Raw genomic sequence first — 18,917 nt, 5'->3', positions numbered from 1 at the left:
GCCCGCCACGTTCCACCACCACCTCACAAGCCCTGGCCCGAACCCCCGCAAACGTTGCCGCCGCTGTGAGGCAGCGTGAGACCCCCGAAACGCCATAACTGCAGCAAAACTGCCACGCGGTCATTAGAGTCTCCAGGCGCCCGCCCCGGCTGATCCCGCATGCAAATAAAGGACTCCAGGTGCATCTCGGGATACGGTTTAACACCAAAAAAACCCTCATAAAATAAAAACCAAGCAAAATTGAAACGCACAGAAACCAATTCTAAGCCGTGTGGACCCTGAAGTATCAAAAGAGCTAATTTCTCCGGTTTTGCTTACTAGCTGTAAGTTAAAAAGACCAAACCAGAGGTGAGACCCCCGGAGAAAACAAAGGAAACTCAGAACTCTGGGGTTGCTCCCAGCGAGGGCGAGTTCTCCAACTCTGTTGAATTGCCTGCAGCAGAGCTGAAAAAGACCCTCCTCCTTCACGGCGCACGGGCAGCCAAAAACCCCTCGAGCAAATATTGAAAGAGCTGATCAATAAAGGCGTTTTAAGGAGATTAATATTTTCTCCGCCCATTTTTATTCATAACAGTACCCATACAACCCAGCCCTCAGACTATGCCATGTGTCCTGCAGAAAGGCTCAGGACGGGAGCCACGTGTCGCAGCACAACACTGGAAAGGTGTTACAATCCAATTATTAAAACTGTTAGAGATGCCCCTGCCCAAATTAAGTTGCAAATGAGACCATATGCTGAAGTCAATAGTATGGATTTTATTTAACAGTAAATCTGAGAAAAAGAGAGAAAGAAATGGAAAAAGGGGAGGGGGAGAGAAAGATAGTAACAGTCAGGTTAAATAGAAAATATCATCACTTCGTGGATCCCAATGGCATCCCATTGATCCTCTTCTTCTTGTCTTCTTGCTGGTGAGGGTCCTGCAAAACATAGAGTTCAATGGATTAATAGTTTCCATATTCCAGGAACTGTTTTGCATGGTCTCTCCTTGGGTCTGCCTTTTTAGAGCATGCGTGTTTCTTGGCTGTGTTCTTCATTATCACCTCCAGCTTCGGCCTTGGTCTATTTTTTCTTCAAATGGTAGATGCTGATAGTTGGTATATCAATAGCAGAGTCTTCTTTACATGTTCACTGGATGTTATCCCAGCCATACAGACAGTTCAAGCAGCTACTATATCACTACTACCACTACGCCTAATTTTCTTTACTAATAGCAGAAATAAAAACTTATATCCTTACCACAAAGTTATTAATCATATTGCACACATCTTGTGAAAAGCCAATTTTATAATATAAACTTATAACATACAGGGTATACAGGGTGCCACACACACATGAACAGACCCTCGTTATTCTCTTTTAATTCTGTTAATATTTTTTTTTCTTTATACCTTTTAAAATTTTGAGCCTGTTTTGCCCTTAAGGTGTTTTCTCCTAATCTTTATCTTACTGAAAGAAATGAAAATTGGAAAGCTCCTAAATATATGTTAGAAATTTGGAGAATTGAAACCCTTGATTGTTATGTAATAAGTGTATTAATATCTTGAATGTTTATTTTGTAATGTAACAACGAGAAGCCACCTTGGTAAGCAAAAAGGGGGGAGCTCTTTAAAAACCCCAGCCCCCCGAGCAGACAAAGAAAAAAAGAAGAAGCCCCCCCACGCTTGCCAAACTGCAGCAGCCCCCCCGATGCCGGAGTGAGTTCGCCCGCCGTGAGTGCCGAGAAGCCGGGGGGGGGGGCGGACGCCCACAGCCATGCGGCACCGGCTGCCGAGCCCGCTGCGGAACGGCTGCTAGCCGGGGGGGGTCTGCCTCGGGCTTCCCGGCCCAAGCCGGCCTCCCCTACCGTGAAACGGCTGCCAGCACCGCGGCTTCCGGCTCCCACACTGCTCCCGAACCCCTGCTGCTGCCACCGCTGCCGGAGCCATGCCGTGTGCTCCCACAGTCGCCGCTGACCCCGGCTCCCACACCGCTCCCGAACCCCTGCTTCTGCCGCCGCTGCCGGAGCCATGCCATGTGCTCCCGCGGTCGCCGCTGACCCCGGCTCCCACACCACTCCCGCTGCAGAGCCGCCAGACGGCTGCTGCCAGCATATCTCTACCCCGCCCCGCTCCAAAAAGAACCCGCTCCCCCAAACCGTAGCGGATGGCCGCCGAAGTGCCGCCACAAGCGCCTCTTCCCCCCCCCCGCCACCATCAGAACCTCCGAGACGCCTGCTCCCCGAGCGCAGCCATGCCATGAGGCTACTGGAGCCCCTGCAGCTCCTGCGCCCCCAGGGCGACCCCATACATGTAGATTAAAAATCCCAAGTGCATCTTGGGACCCTTTTTAACACCAAAAATCCCTTATAAAATAAACCTAAGTAAGATTTAAACCCACAAGAACCAATACTGGGCTGTGTATACCCTAGAGCATCAGTGGAGCTAATTGGTCCAGTTTTTGTAACTCACTGTAACCTAAAAGTACCAAACCAGGGGTGAGACCCCGAGGCAAACAAACAGAATTCAGAACTCCGGGGAGACTCCCAACGAGGGAGGAGTTCTCCAGCTCTGCTAAACTTCCTGCTGCAGAGCTGACCAGGACCCTCCTCCTCAAGGGCGAACTGGGCTGCCAAAACCCCTCGAGCCACCATTGTAAGAGCTGATTAATAAAGGCATTTTAAGGAGAAAAATATTATCTCCATCCCTTTTTAACATTACCCCATGGGTTTTCTTTTCCCTTCCTCTGCTTAACTATAGCCAAAGAAAATTAATAAATGATTTTTGTAAGTTCGCTGGCATTTGGCCAGTGTCAACCTGTCAAAGTGGGGTTACTTCTAAAGTAGTGTTTCTTCTGCTAGCATTGCAGCATCGATGCAGGCATTTTAGCCTAGAAATATGTATTACCAGTGGCAGTGCCCTCTGAGGAACTGGTTTAAATTCTAGGATTTTAGCAATAAACTCGAATCAATAGCTCCAACATATTCATTAACATAATGTAATTTTTATAGGTACCGTTTTATTCTGTGAACTAAACAAAATGTTTTTTAAAAAAAGAGACTGGAAGATATGACAGCCTAACAGTGAGAGGTAATTTTCATCTTGTAGACAGCCTATCTAATTAATTCTCTGGGCTCATTAAATATTTACAATTTTGTATTTGGCTGCCATTCAACATCCGCATAAGCTATCTTACACACGTCAATAAAAATAGTTGGGTAATTGGATTTTCACAGACACAATTTTTCTGATTTAAACAACTTTTGAAAGCAAGGTTGCAGGATTTGCTATCAACTAATTAGGACATTTGGTCAAAGTCCTGTATTGCTTTTTGTTTAGTCCTCTAGAATGTTTCCTTATTGAAAAGTATACAAAAACAAAGAAAGAAAAAATTAATAAACTGTTAATGGTGGCTTAAATTTTTTGTATACTGATCCAAACTGGCCTGGCTCTTTAATGATTCTGGGAGCCAATCATGTTCCACTTTTTGGACAGCAGACTCAGGTTAGTGAGGGACAGAAGCAGAAAGAAATAAACACTTTCCCTACATCTATGAGGAACCATGGGATAGAGAAATAATTGGAGGGTTTCTTTTATATCTTTCTCTCCTAGGTGGTGGGAGGGAATAGTGTGGACTTGATTAAGCCTTATTAAGGTGAGAAACTGAACTAAACATGGGACACACCTTACACTGTATTCATTTCCTGTACAAAACTCTATGTACACAGAGTGCAAGTCAGAGAGTTTGCATCCAAGAAGTAAATGCATTTATCAAAGGAGACAATATGCATAATAAAAATGTAGATTTACATTTTGTTTGTTCCAGGTCTTTGATACTAAATTTCAGTGCTCCCCTAATATGAAATACTGCAACTATTCAACGAAGGTACCAAATATGTACATAAAAGCATATTTATAAAAGGGAATATGTACTTCATTTCCTTTTCACCAATTTTTGTAATAGAAGAAGGCATGAGCATATAAAAAAGCTGAAAGAACAATCTAATAAAATGCATATAAAAATTGTGGTTTATATTGCATAGTTAATATGTGCAGTTAAGTGTCACAAAATTGATGGTGCTAAATGCTTGAAATTAATATTTTTAAATTCTTTTTATACTTATTGAATTAACCAAATTATATATGTCTTGCTTTTCAGCAAGAGGTAGTCTGTTAACTGATGTGAGACCAGAAGAGAATTTTTCATGGACATGGTGTTCTAGATGATTTTTTTTTACCTTCCTGTGAACCGGAGCTAGCAGCATGTCCCTAAAGCATGATGCATCCTGGCTTCGCAGGAATTTCTAGACTGTGGAAGGGTGAAAAGAAGAACGTAGAGATGAACTGTTCAGTTTAGCAGTACTGTAATGCTATAATAAGTTCTGAAACAGTGTTTCTTTTTGCTTGAGTGTGTGGTTATATTCCTTTTATGATTTCACTGTAAAATAATAAGTAGCTCCAAGTCAGACTTACAAAGGCAAAAGCCTCTGAATACTTCTAACCAAGGAGTAGACATCCAACCTTCACAAGTTACAAAGCCCTTTGTATGTGGCATACAAGGGGCTGCCTCAAAGAAAGTCTTAGGTTAAAGACATTAACAGTGTGGTTTTGAAATAAGTACAGTAACTTATTTCCAGGCATGGGACACTTCAGAGGATTGTATGCTGACATTGTCACTTTTTTGTTAGTGAACAAATGACCCATATAAATGACAAATGCTAAAGAGTAGAGGTGTCAGCAAGTCTAACCCTGAATCTGAGCCATAGAGTCACAGAATCATAGAATCATTTAGTTGGAAAAGACCCTAAAGATCGAGTCCAACTGTTAGCCTAACACTGACAAGGCCACCAGTAAACTATGTGCCTAAGTGCCACATTTATGTGTCTTTAAATAACTTCAGGGATGGTGATTCCATCACTTCCCTGGGAAGCTGTCCTGGTTTGGGAAAAATTTGGAAGGGAACTTCCCAAAGGGATGTTTCCCTAAAGGGCAGAATTCAGCAGCCCCTCCCCCAACCCGTTTGGAAGATAATCTCCTTGAAAAAAAAAAGTGGAAAACAACCTGTTTATTTCAGAAGCAAAGTACTCACAAACATAAAAAAAAAAAATGAACAATATTAACCCATAAAACCTCTTGTTGCTCTGAAGAGATGGCAAATTCAGAAAGAGTCCTGTGGTTCAGAGAGAGAGTCCTTTTCATGAGTGTGTCTTGCCTCGGCTCTCTCAGTCCCTCCAGGGCTCCGGTCTGTCTCTGGGGCTCATGTCCGGTGTCCTGGCAGCAGTGCAGCTTGGGGGGGGGAAGAGCCGGACCATAGTCCTGGTGTTCCTGGACCGAACAATAGCTGAACAGTTCCTAAAATAAAATTCTGGCCTCAGCTAACTAGAAAAAACTAACTAAAGGCAAAGGAGAGCTCTCTCCTGCTGTCTGTGCTGCAGACAACACAGTCCATGAGAAAAAGGAATTCTAAGGGAGTAAAAATGAAGCTTCTGCAGAAAAACTGCATGCTTCTTCTCCCCTCTTCCCTCTCAGAACCAGTCTTTAAGGCACAGAACTCAATATCCAGCATAAGCAAATGGAGGGGAGACAATACAGCATCATAAAGTCGCCCTAGGACAGAAACCTTGTCCAATGTCTGACCATCCTTTCTGTGAAGAAATTTTTCCTATTATCCAATCTAAACCTTCCCTGGTACAACTTGAGGCTGTTTTCTCTTGACTTATTGTTTGTTACTTGGGAGTAGAGACTGACTGCCACTTGGCTGAAACCTCTTTTCAGAGCAGACCTAGCAAAGCTTGGAATTTTTCTCATACTTTTTTTTTCCAAAGGCACTTGTTCTTTTTCTCCACATTTGCAAAAAAACTTAGTTCTCTAACACAATACAGCTACAGAAAATGCTGAGAGATTTTATAAAAAAGCCTCAGCCCATTAATCCATCCTGTCCAGATCCCTCTGCAGAGCCTTCCTACCATCCAGCAGCTCAACACTCCAGCTCAACTTGGTGTCATTTACAAATTTACCCTCATTCTGATTGTCAGTAAACATATTAAACAGAACTGGGTCTGTGACATGAATTTCAAAAGAATTAAGGATTTTAGAAAAGTTAAGATTTTAGCTAAAGATAAGCTTTGCTGGAATTAATTAAAGTAGATTGATAGATAGGCAGGCTTTGCTGGAAAAAATTAAGAGTTAATGGTTATCTGAAAGAAGCCAGATTTAAGATAATTATCACAGATCTAAATAACTAATTGCTTGTCATTTTTATGTTTGTTTAGCTGTGTTTATAATGAGAAATGGAGAAACTGATAAATAGATCTGAAAGAACACAGACAATTGCAAACCTTGTACATCTGGAAAACTCATTCAAAAGTCATGGAGGGACAAAATTGGAGTTCCACCAGAACTCATTTGTATTGTCATCTCTTGAAGAGGTTGAAAGTTCAGAATGAGGAAGACTCTAACCGCTTCCTCCTTTTAAGACCCCTCCCTATGAAAAGGACCACTGACCCAATTCAGGGAGCAAACTATGCATGTTTAATAGCCTTTTAAGATAATTACCATACAAAGTGGGAGATGGGAGGTGTTAGTGTTATGAATATGTATTTGTATTTTGGATATTCAAGACTTTTGTAAATAAATAGACTCTGAAATTGCTTGTAACTTTGCAGTGCGTATCAGGGGATTACCCCACACAACTGCCCGGCATCAAATTAAACATACACTTTCTAACTCTAAACTGTTAGACAGTCTTTTGTCCTTCAGAGTTGGGTATCAATACTAGATCAATATCCATATTTAATAAATCAGGTCCATGTGAGAGACTGGAAGGATTGCTGCCAATCCTGAAATATCCAGATGGGAGATTTATTTACTTCCTGTTATAGATGAGTAATGCAATGGTTGGTATGGTTCTTCTGAGCTTGTTTCCCTGGCTAGCTTGCTCTTCAGATACCATATAAACGAGTTATTCCTTTGGGTCCAGATTTCAGACAGAGACGTGATTTTGCCTGGAAGAAGGAGCGGCTCACACTTGGTGGTAATTAGGAAGGTGTTTATTTAGGGCAAAGGCCCTGGTGTCAGAGAGCTTGAGAGTGTGAGTGTCAGTCCCGATTTGGGCTCTTAAATGCTCTTATGAACAGGGGTGTTACTGATGGAAATGAGGGGGAGTGGCTTAGGTAAAGGGGGCATTTACATTGCCATTTTGGGACAAGAAGGGTGGGAGGATACCTGAAGCCTTGGCTGAACCATCTGGCTTTGCCAGGGCCATCAAGTACTAGGGAGTGTCCATTGATAAGATACAACAGAAGGTACAATACACAGGGACAGGGCTATTGAAGAGACATACAATGGGGAGGGAGAGGCCTATTATGTGGATAATGACAGGGATTAAGGAAAGGGGTGTGAGTGGGAATGAACCATTACAGAAACTCAATGAAAAAATCATACAGAGCTTTAGAAAATCCAAAAGGCACACTGCAACAGGTTGGCTCTCACAATTAAGGGATGAACATTATGTGTAAGTTAAGAGAAGTTTTATTGATGCATAGTTCTTATTGTGATATGTTCTCCCCATAGTCCTCTTTCCCCTCTCCCTTGTACTGTTGTTTGTACTGATGTTTAATGCAACAGCCTTGTATTGCCATTATATTTACCCTTTTGGCTGAGACATCAGTGTCCTGGTTTGGGACAGGTTTGGGAGGAAACTTCCCAAACGGCCCTCCTCTAAAAAGCAAATTTCAGCAGCCCCTCCCCCAACCTGAAGCATTGATTTAGAAGAATTAAGGACTTTAGTTAAAATAGATATTGCTGAGGTAAGGTAGCTAAGCTTCCCTTTTGTTAACAGAAGCCGATTGAAGGAACTGATAAATCATGGAACCTGTCAAACTAGGCTTTTATGTCCTGAATAATCAATAGACTCCATGAATACAATGCAATCATAAATCAAACAGTCCCGGAAAAACAGGATTCAGTTGTCATGTAACACTAAAGGTTAAAAAGTCAGAGCTGAGGAAGACAATCTTTCTTCATCATTTTGGGACCCCACCCCATAAAAAAGACCACCGACCCATTTCAAAGAACAAACTACGCATGTGTCATGGTTTGAAAGCAAAACGAGTGAGAGGCTCCAAGTCAGAAATACAATTTAATAAGAAGAAAGGTAAAAAGGTAAAAATAAAATAAAATAAATGCAATAACACAAAGGACCACTGACAGAGTCAGAATACAACCTGAGAAGGATGGTGGAAGCAGTCCAGATGAGGTGGTCTTCCTGAAGCAGTGATCCTGTAGAAAGGTCTGGGAGCTTTGGTCCTCTGGGAATCCAGTAGGTAAGGGCTGCTTGTACTGTCCCAAATCCCAGATTATATCTAGGTGAGAATGCTTGGCTCCTCCCCCTGGGTGGAGCATATCACAATGGGATGAGGAGTTGTGAAGTGGGTCCTTGATGGCCCATTAAAGAGAGAGAACTCCTGGAGGGAGTTACCTGTGAGTCGTGGGCAAGGCGTTGATGGGCCATTAGCAGAAGATAGCCCAAAGGCAGGGGGCCTGGGAAGAACACTGCCCCACTTGGTTTAACAATTCATGAAGATGGTGATAGAATAAATACTTTGTGTACATCCTACACTACAACCCAGGACTGTTACCCCTGCCTTTAGAGGGGCAACACGTTGTGACGTGGGAGTGGACCTTCACAGAGGACAGCAGGCAGCAGCTTGGTGAATCATGGAAAGCTCTTTATTATCTGACTCCAAAGGCTTATATACATTTTGTACAGAGGGCCAAGATTGGCCCAAGGAGGTTGCAACCTCCTGACTCCATTGGTCAATATGACCATCAGTCAAGTTCTCTCTCAGAGAACAAGAATGTAAAACATAGAGATAAATTCTAAGAATACTATATTGTTTACATGAAGCAGCGTGAGAAGCTGCTGCAAAGACTCAAACACTTGAAACCAAGAAATGCAGGGACGACACAGGACAGCATGCTTAATGGCTTTTTGGCTAATTACCGTACAAAGCGGGGAATGGGATGTACCAGAGTTATGAGTATGCATTTGTGTTTTGGGTATTCAATACCCCTGTACATAAAAAGACTCTGTGATCATCTGTAAATTGTGCGTGTGTTTCTGGGAGCTATCCCGCATGCTGCCTGGTGTCGTAATAAACATACACTTTCTAACTTTAAACTGTTAGAGAGTCTTTGTCCGTCATAGTTGGATATTGGTATTAGATCAATATCCAAAGTTTTTTAATAATTCATTTGGCGAGCCAGCCAGGAGAACTGCTCTCTCTGGCCATGGGGCTGGTGGGGTCTGGGACCCCTCGGGGTGCCTACCCGGAGTTTTCGGGGAGAGGGCTCCTATGACGCTTCCGTCCACCCGGGGAAAGACCAGAACCTCCTGGAGTCATGGACAAAAGGTATGTTTAAAGGAAAAATATTGAATACAGGTACCTTTGAATAGAGGCAGCTTATAAGTCATAAGAGATGTCTTATGCAAAGCAGAGGCCTGACTGGGTTTTGAAATCTCCGCGGAGTGTTGTAAATGGTTGTTGTGTTCCAGGTAAAGCTGGTAACTTGTTGGCTGAATCCCAAGTGGGGGCGGCAGCGGCGGCACAGAGCCGCAAGTCTTGTTGGTTTTAGGAGCGTAGTGGCTCCGATTTCGGCTTGTAGTTTAAAGGTGCACCTTGGTAATCCATAATCTGAGAGGCTAGCCCGAGTTTTGAGATGAAGAGGGTCTTGTTCTGGGTTGCAGTCACGCATGCGCCGGATGTGTGTGTGTATTGTGGACGAATTTGTGTCTGTTTGGTAGTCCCGTGCTTAAGTGGGAAAAGAATCATTTGTGTACCGTATGGGTTATGGTTTGTAAAAGTTTGTGTTGTAGGCGTTTTGCTTTGTGTGATTTTGGAGTGTGCTACTAATCTTTGTCTGCAAGTTTAAAGCTGTGAAAGAGTTTTAAAATCCCCGCCAGAATCAGCGGAGGGCTATCTTTGCTTGAAAGGGTGGAAGGATTTGTTGTGTTTAGCTGTGAATTGAATTGTGTGTAATTTTGACTGTGTGTGAGCAACAAAGTTTTGGTTGGTGAGAGGAATTTTTGTGTGTGTGTGTTTAAGCTGTTTATTTTGTCTTTTGGAAGAGCAAGAGATGCGGAAAAAGGTTTTTTTGTTGTTGTGGTGGTTGTTTTGTTTTTCTGTCTTTAGTAGGTTTTTTCTCTTCTTTGGAACTACAGTGATCCAGGAATCTGAGTTGCCCTGGTAACCGGCAGGGAGCCAGAATTTGTAGCCTTAGGGTGTGTCTTTAGGATCTTTGTGGAGTTCTGAAAAGCCTGATGTTTTTGTTTTAACTGTTGTTTGTTTGTGGAATGCAGTTTTAATTGTAAAAGAGCCAAAACTGCCTGAGATCGGGGACACCTCCCCCCTTCCTCAATGCGGAAGGATTTGTGGAGTATTTGGGATCCTGTGTTAAGATCTTTAACTGAGTGAGTTTGAAGTTGTCAAAATCCCGTTGTTTTGTGAGCTTGAAAATTGCTAGTATGCAAACAGGCTTTGGTGAAGGGGGAAAAGACCTGGTCTGGTGGTTTTGGTGCAAGAAAAGCAGAGAACCCAGAACTTATGCCTAACGCCGGCAAAAGTGGCTGAAGGATTTTTGGTGCTAAGATATGCAGGGAAAATAGTTCACACTGCATTCTGTAACATTCTGAGTCGAGTAGCAGAGACCTGTCCAATAATTCAAAAAGCTTTAAGACAAGTAGTAACCGCAGTTTACACAGCTTTTTTGCAAAATTTCCATTTGTCCCTTAGTTACAACACAGCAAGAAATACGACTAGTTCTTGGCTGCATGCTTGCTACAATCTATAAGAAGTTAATTGCAATTTTCAAACGTATTTTGGGAGTAATATACCCAGAGCAAAACATGAAAAAAATTAGTTTAATGAGTAATTAATAACCAGCAATTTGGGTAAAGTGTCTGGGTAATTGTGTGGAGTATTTTTCCTTTGAATGAAAAGGGGTTTTTCCCTTTTTTATGTAACCATAAATTCTTTCCTCAACAGCTGATGCTTCGAACCTTATTTTAAAAAATACATACGGCTAACTTTTTTTTCTTTTTTAAGATTAACAAGCTGTGTTTCCCTTTTACTGGTTAAACTATATGCCCAGGAATAGGAGGCACAAGAATTGAAAAGCTGGGTCAGAAGAGTTCTCCTGCCCAAGAATGGAATTTCAGAAACCTTAAAGAAACTAGTAAAAAATTCTTAAAGTTGAGTGTGGCCAGCATATTTTGTACCAGAGGAATATCAAGTGAAACTTAAAAACTAGGAAAAGATCAATGAACATAAAAAGATGGTCAAAGAGGAGAAAAAGTAGTTGCTCATATAAAAGAAGACTGAGGAGGACCAGAGGGCCCCACCCTAAAGAACCCTCTGGTTATAATTAAATTGGAGAACAGAGAAAAAAGAAATAGAATTCTTAATAGACACAGGGGCAGCATTTTCAGTGCTGAATAAAACCCTAACACCTGTAACCAATAACTATGTTATAGTAAAAGAAGCGACTGGCCAATCTAAAAAGGGATTACTTTTACAAACCATTGAAGTACAAATTGGGGAAACAATGAGGAGTTCACTTATTTTTATATATGCCTAAAGCTCCATCTGCACTTTTGGGCAGAGATCTGCTAGATCAGCTGGAGACAAAAAGTAATATTTAAGAAAGGGGAAATTATTTTGGAGGTAAAGGATCAACAATACGTAGAACTGTTCAGTTTAATGATTATAACCAAAGAAATTGAAGTTGCAAATGAAGAAGAGAATTTCAGAAAAATAATAGATCATGTGTTTCCTGGAGTGTGGGCTCCTGACATGCCAGGCAGGGCAAAGAATACACTACCAGTACAGATCAAACTCAGAGAAAGAGGACAGCCAGTAACCCCCGAACTAACCTGGTTTACTGTTTTAGATTTGACAGATGCTTTCTTTTGCCTCCCTCTCCATAAAGCCAGCCAGAAAATCCTTTCATTTGAGTAGGAGAACCTCAAACTGGATGGAAGAACCAGCTCACATAGTGTATGCTTTCCCAAGAGTACAAGAACTCACCCACTATATTTGGGGAGCAGCTTGCAAAGGATTTAGTGTCTTGAGAACCTCCACCAGTGGAAGCACAGTTGCTCCAGTATGTACATGACCTCCTAATAGCTACCCAGACCCAGGAAACATGAGTGGACCAGACGGTAAGCCTTGTAAACTTTTTGGGCCTACAGGGGTATCGAGTATCCCAAAAGAAAGCTCAGCTGGTGAGGCAAACAGTCATTTACCTGGGTTACGGAGTGAGTGCTGGGCAAAAGACTTTGGGGCAGGATACTAGACTCCAAAGCCTCAGGCAGTGAATGAACTTAGAACTTTTTTTGGGCATAACAGAGTAGTATAGACTGTGGATCTATAATTATGGAATGTTTGTTAAACCTCTATATGCCTTAATCATGGATGGAATCAGAGAACTTCAGTGGACAAAGGAAGCTACTCGAGCCTTTGACCACCTAAAGAAGGCCCTCATGTCAGCTCCAGCCCTAGGACTTCCAGACGCGAGTAAACCATTCTTCTTGTTCTCTCACGGAAAGCAAGGGATCACCTTGGGAATATTAGCACAGAACCTTGGCCCATATCGAAGGGCAGTGGCCTATCTTTCCAAACAACTGGATACAGCTGCTAAAGGACAGCCAGGGTGCCTCTGAGCTGTTGCAGCAGTGGCTGTGAACATCCAGGAAGCACACAAGTTCACCCTAGGCCAGAAGATGTCTGCACTAGTGTCTCACACAGTGTCTGCAGTCCTTGAGGCAAAAGGGAGACATTGGCTCTCCCACAGAGATTCCTGAAGTACCAAGCTATACTGGTAGAACAAGATGATGTTGAGATTGTGGTAACTAACATTGTGAACCCAGCTTCCTTCCTCAGCGGGAGTATGGGAGAACCAGTGATCCACGACTGCCTGGACACCATCAAAACCACCTACTCCAGTCGCCCAGATCTGAAAGACACTCCGATTGAGGATGCTGAGACCTGGTTTACTGACAGAAGCAGCTACGTTGTCAGTGGAAAGCAGCATGCTGGGTATGCAGTTACCACCAGCAGGGAGGTAATAGAGTCTGGACCATTGCCCACCAACACCTCTGCGCAGAAAGCTGAACATCTATACAGACTCAAGGTATGCCTTTGAGGTAGTCCATGCACACGGATCCATTTGGAAGGAGAGAGGACTATTAAATTCACATGGGAAAAGCATTAAACATTCACAAGGAATCCTAAAGCTGCTAGATGCTGTGCAGCTACCTAAGAGGGTAGCAATCATGCACATCAGTTCGCATCAAAAGCTGAGCTCTGAATTGGAAGAAGGGAATATGCTGGTGGACAGAGAGGCAAAAGATGCAGCCAAAGGTGAGGTACCCGATGAGACAATTGAGGCTGCACTTATCCCAGATGGAAAATTTTCAATTGAAGGAAAGCCAGTATACAATAAAAAGAATAAGAAACTTCTTAAAGTAGAGAAAGCAAATTATAATCAGGAAGGGTGAGCTGTGACAGAGAAAGAGAAGCTTGTAGTAACCTCCTATTTGTTATGGTCATTAGTGCAAAGAAAACATGAGAAAACACACTGGAGAATAGACTCCTTGTATAGCTATTTGAAGGAAAGAATTATAGCCAGGAAGTTACAAGGTACAGTGATACAAGTAACCCGTCAGTGTAGTCTTTGCCACCAAACTAATCCCAAAAATACCCCGAAGCCTAAAATGGGACAAATTGGGAAAGGCTGTGGACCTGGGCAACGATGGCAGATTAATTTTAAAGAGCTGCCCAGGAAGGGAGGATATCGTTACCTATTGGTGTTAACTGATACCTTTTCAGGATGGCCAGAAGCCTTTCCTGCCAGGATGGCTAAAGCCCGAGGAGTAACCAAAGCACTGTTGCAAGAAATAATACCGGGGTTTGGAGTTCCAGCCACCATATCCCCAGATAGAGGGCCTCGCTTTATTCCAAAATTGTACCTCATACCACCCTTAATCTAGTAGCCAAGTGGAGATTGAGGTAAAAAGTAATTTTGCCCTGGCCCCAAGCTCTCCCATTGGCATTATCACAAATTCAGACAAAAATAAGGGAAAAAAAAAAAAAAACCAAAAAAACCCAAAAAAACCCCCAAAAAAACCCCCAAAAAACCAAAACAAACAAACAAAAAAAAAAAAAAAACAAACAAACAACAAAAAAAAAACAAACCCCAAAACAGCTAAGTCCTTTTGAAATATTGTATGGAAGGCTGTATGCAGTTCAAGAAGGAACAGCACCCATGCAAGTAGGGGAAGAAACCCTACATAAGTATATAGTGGCCCTAAATAGACAACTTTGAGAAATTGAGATATATGTGGCTGGAGCTCAAAACAAAAAAAAATTAGACGGGCCAGTACATGATATACAACCTAGAGATTAAGTCTTTTGCAGAAAAGTTCTTGGAACCACAGTGAGAAGGAGCATTCCAGATGCTTCTTACTACTTTCACTACAATCAAGATCAAAGAACAGAAGGCCTGGATCCATCACTCCCGAGTGAGGAAAGCCCCAGAAGGAATCTGGAAGATCACACCAGGCGATGACGAACTGAAACTGAAGCTCACTCGGAACCACGAATAGATGGACTAATAGTTATTATGGACATTATGTGGAAAGTTGCGATTATTGCAATCATAACCTTAACCATAGCACAAGTCAACACAATACCACATAGGTACAATGTGACTGAGATAAACAGGTGTCAAGGAAAAGCTTATGATGCTTACTCTTGTAAGGCTTTAAATAAGATGCTTAGAGTTACGAATGCAAGCTTGTGGGAAGGAAGAAATGTTTGGGGATGTAAGTATGCATTCGTACAGGATGGGTTCCATGAGGCTTACCACCCACCCATGAGACCCATTCGGATTAGTCCTGAATGCTGTGACAAATGCTTGAGTAAATGTCCTCAATTTAGACTCAAAATAGAGGGGTGTGCAGTAAGAGAGTATGACATAAACTTTAACATTATGATTCCACCAGTGCCAAGAAAGGCTGTGATCCCCCAGGTGCCAGCTATCCCAGAAGCAGAGGAACAAATAACTCCTTTAATTAAAAAGACAGGAGTTCAGAATCTGATAATTAACCCAAAGTGGTCTTTAAAACGAGTAGAAATGAGAGTACAGGTAAATGCTTCTCAGGTTCGTCCAGAATGTGCTCCATTTCTCAAAAACTCCTTTATGGACTGGACCACTTGGTTCCAAAAAAGTAAGCCTCCTAATTTTAAAAGTAAGAGAGTTCTCACTGGGGTGCTAGAAACAGGGTTGAGAGTACTAAGTACAATAGATTGAGAGGTACTGATGAATAAATTAGCCTCAGTAGGCAATGATTTAGTCCAACTACAGCAACCTTTGCAATCTTCTCTACTTGCATTGGGTAACAATCATTGGAAATTGACCAAATACTACCAGAATGGGAAAACACAGAAGAACAGGATCATGAGGTAATAATTAATGCACTAAGTACAGCTAGTGAAAACATTTCGCTGGCTGTAGGGTGTACTCAGGCACAACAGTGGATGCAATCCGTGGCTGCCGCAGTGTCCTGGGTTGCAGTGTAGGATGTACACAAAGTATTTATTCTATCACCATCTTCATGAACTGTTGAAACCAGGTGGGCTAGTGTTTTCCCAAGCCCCCTGCCTTTTCTGCTAATGGCCCATTAACGCCTTTGGGGTGTTTTCTGCTAATGACTTTTGGGGTGTCTTCTGCTAATGACCCATGAGTCACAGGTAACTCCCTCCAGGGGTTATCTCTGTTAATGGGCCATCAAGGACACATTTCACACTTCTCATGCTATTGTGAGATGCTCTGCCCAGGGGGAGGAGCCAAGCATTCTCACCTGGATATAAGCTGGGATTTGGGACAGTGCAAGTAGCACTTATCCACTGGATTCCCAGAGGACCAGATCTCCCAGACCTCTCTACAGGATCACTGCTTCAGGAAGAGCACCTCACCTGGACTGCTTCCACCATCCTGCTCAAGTTGTATTCTGACTCTGTCAGTGATCCTTTGTGTTATTGTATTTATTTTATTTTACTTTTACCTTTTTACCTTTCTTCTTATTAAATTATATCTCTGACTTGGAGCCTCTCATTCATTTTGCTTTCAAAACCACAACATTTTTTGGTGCCCAACGTGGGGCAGAGGCACTGAGAAAAGTCAGAACTACAGTTTTGTATTTGAGAAGACACCTGTTTGCTATGATGCTCAACATGCTTACATGTGTCTTATACCTATCTCTCTATATTTTTCCACACATGGGGTACTATCTGCCGGTCTTAATGCTCCTGTGTAGACCAGGGTATGGTACTAAAATTGCCTTATTGGTCTATTATGTCCATTGCTTGATAAACTCCGAGGCAATGAACAGCATTCAGAATATATACCCAGTTTTGGATTCGTGTCCTGGTCTAGGATGCTACATCTGGGGCCTCAACAATCTCACTCAGCCCCTCTGGGGAGGAGTAAAGAATGATTTTTTCCAGCTTTTTAGGCACCACACAGCAGTTTTTGAAAATACTGAGTGCGCTCTGGATGCCAAGGACAGTATGATGTTATTGTCATCCCTGCTTTCTCTTCTCTGCACAGCCCTTTGTTTTTTCTGCACCATACTTAGGAACAAAACACTACCTGGTGTGATACAGCGTGTTCCTAAGGAAGAGGAAGAGGGAAAGAGAAGCAAAGCAACAGCATCAGCATCTACACAGACCATCGCAGAGGAGAAAGAAGCCAAAAATGAATCAACAGTGTCCGTGTCTACACAGACTATCACACAGGAAAAGGGAACCAAAGACAAGGCAACAGTGTCCTCATCTACACAGACCACCACAGAGGAGAAAGAAGCCAAAAGTGAGGCAACGGTGTCCACATCTACGCAGACTGTCACAGAGGAGAAAGGAACCAAAGGTGCCATCAGCATCTCCACACAAACCGTTACTGAACTGGAACCACCTAAACCAGTAGCAGTTGCTACCACTCAGAAAAAGAAGTCAAGGAGCAAATCAGTCCGCGTAGTGACTGACGAGGATGCAGCAGGACCTTCGCAGCCAGCAGAGGAGACAGAGATAGAGATCATCACTCGCTCTCTATCCCTGGGTGAGTTGTGTGACCTACGAAGGGAATTCACCCGCCAGACCAACGAGTCCATCCTGACCTGGCTGCTCTGCATCTGGGACGCTGCAGCCAATGACACCATTCTGGATGGAATTGAGGCTAGGCAACTGGGATCGCTGTCCCAGGATGTGGTCATTGACCAGGGGATTGGGAAAACCCAAGAACCTCTCAGCCTCTGGCAGCGACTGCTGACAAGTGTGAAAGACAGATACCTTTGTAAAGAAGATCTCCAAGTGCACCAAGGCAAATGGAGCACAATAGAACAAGGTATCCAACGCCTGAGGGAATTGGCTGTGCTGGAGATCATTTTTTCAGAAAACGAGAGATTTCCTAAAAACCCAGATGATGTCCAGTGCACATCACGGATGTGGCTGAGACTTGCACAGCTTGGACCAGAGATGCACTCACGTTACCTGGCAACACTGCAATGGAGGGAAGGTGAGGACAAGGTGGGTGTCTTGGCTAATAAATTAAGAATTTACGAGGACACTGTCATCGCCCCAGTTCGCACCCATGTCTCGTCTGTGGAAACAAGACTGGCTGAGCAAGTCCGGAGCTTGATTGAAGAAGGCCATCAGAAATTAAAAGAACTTAAGGAAGAAATTTACCATATCTCACCAGAGCCGATGAGAGTCTCTGCCATTAGGAGCAGGCGTCCCCCAGCCAGGGAGAGAAGATACACACCACAAGGTAACCTCTGGTCTTTTCTTAGAGAGCATGGAGAAGATATGAAGAAGTGGGATGGAAAACCCACTTCCACTTTAGCAGCCCGGGTACGTGGACTGAAAAGAGGAACACCTACCACAAGAAGCCCATCTAGAATCAAGGTTGCCCCAGTCTCTCAGAACTCCAGACAGTACAGGAATGATGATATGACTGATCCTCTGGAAGGGACCTCAGAAACATACGTACAGGAGGAGAACAATGTATGCCATGACCAGGAATAGGGGTGCCCTGCCTCTAGCCAGGAAGAGGAAAGGGATAATCGGATCTACTGGACTGTGTGAATCCGACGGCCTGGCACATCTGACCCACAAGAATATACGGCATTGGTTGACACTGGGGCCCAATGTACCATGATGCCATCAAGGTATGTAGGAACAGAATCCATCTCTATTTCTGGGGTGACAGGAGGGTCCCAGGAACTGACTGTATTAGAGGCTGAAGTGAGTTTAACTGGGAACGAGTGGCAAAAACACCCCATCGCAACTGGTCCAGAGGCCCCATGCATTCTCGGCATAGACTATCTCAGGAATGGATATTTCAAAGACCCGAAAGGATATCGCTGGGCTTTTGGAATAGCTGCAGTTGAGAAAGAAAACATCAGACAGTTGAATACTTTGCCTGGTCTCTCAGATGACCCCTCTGCTGTGGGACTGCTGAGAGTCGAAGAACAACAGGTACCAACTGCCACAACAACAGTACACCGCCGCCAATACCGCACTGACAGAGACTCTGTGATTCCCATACATGAGATGATCCGTAAACTGGAGAGCCAAGGAGTGGTCAGTAAGACTCATTCACCTTTCAACAGCCCAATATGGCCTGTGCGTAAGTCCAGTGGAGAATGGAGACTGACGGTGGATTACCGTGCTTTGAATGAAGTCACGCCACCACTGAGCGCTGCTGTGCCAGACATGTTAGAGCTTCAATATGAGCTGGAGTCCAAGGCAGCAAAGTGGTATGCGACCATTGATATTGCCAATGCCTTCTTCTCCATTCCTTTGGCAGCACAGTGCAGGCCC

At 43.3% G+C, this 18,917-nt stretch overlaps 1 long non-coding RNA gene across 1 annotated transcript in view; it reads right to left on the bottom strand.

Annotated features, from left to right (window-relative positions):
* Window positions 1–759: 759 nt before the first annotated feature.
* Window positions 760–18,917, bottom strand: part of LOC310922259 — a 57,347-nt gene continuing 39,189 nt past the window's right edge. The window contains exon 3 of the long non-coding RNA XR_014592359.1: window positions 760–918. This is a non-coding gene — a long non-coding RNA (uncharacterized lncRNA). The remainder of the gene's footprint in view (window positions 919–18,917) is intronic.

This window comes from Zosterops lateralis (genome assembly GCF_965231275.1).
Source record: "Zosterops lateralis genome assembly, chromosome: W".
NCBI classification, from domain to species: Eukaryota; Metazoa; Chordata; class Aves; order Passeriformes; family Zosteropidae; genus Zosterops; species Zosterops lateralis.
Note: the sequence above shows the minus strand (reverse complement) of the source record. Positions and strands in the feature narration are given on the sequence as shown.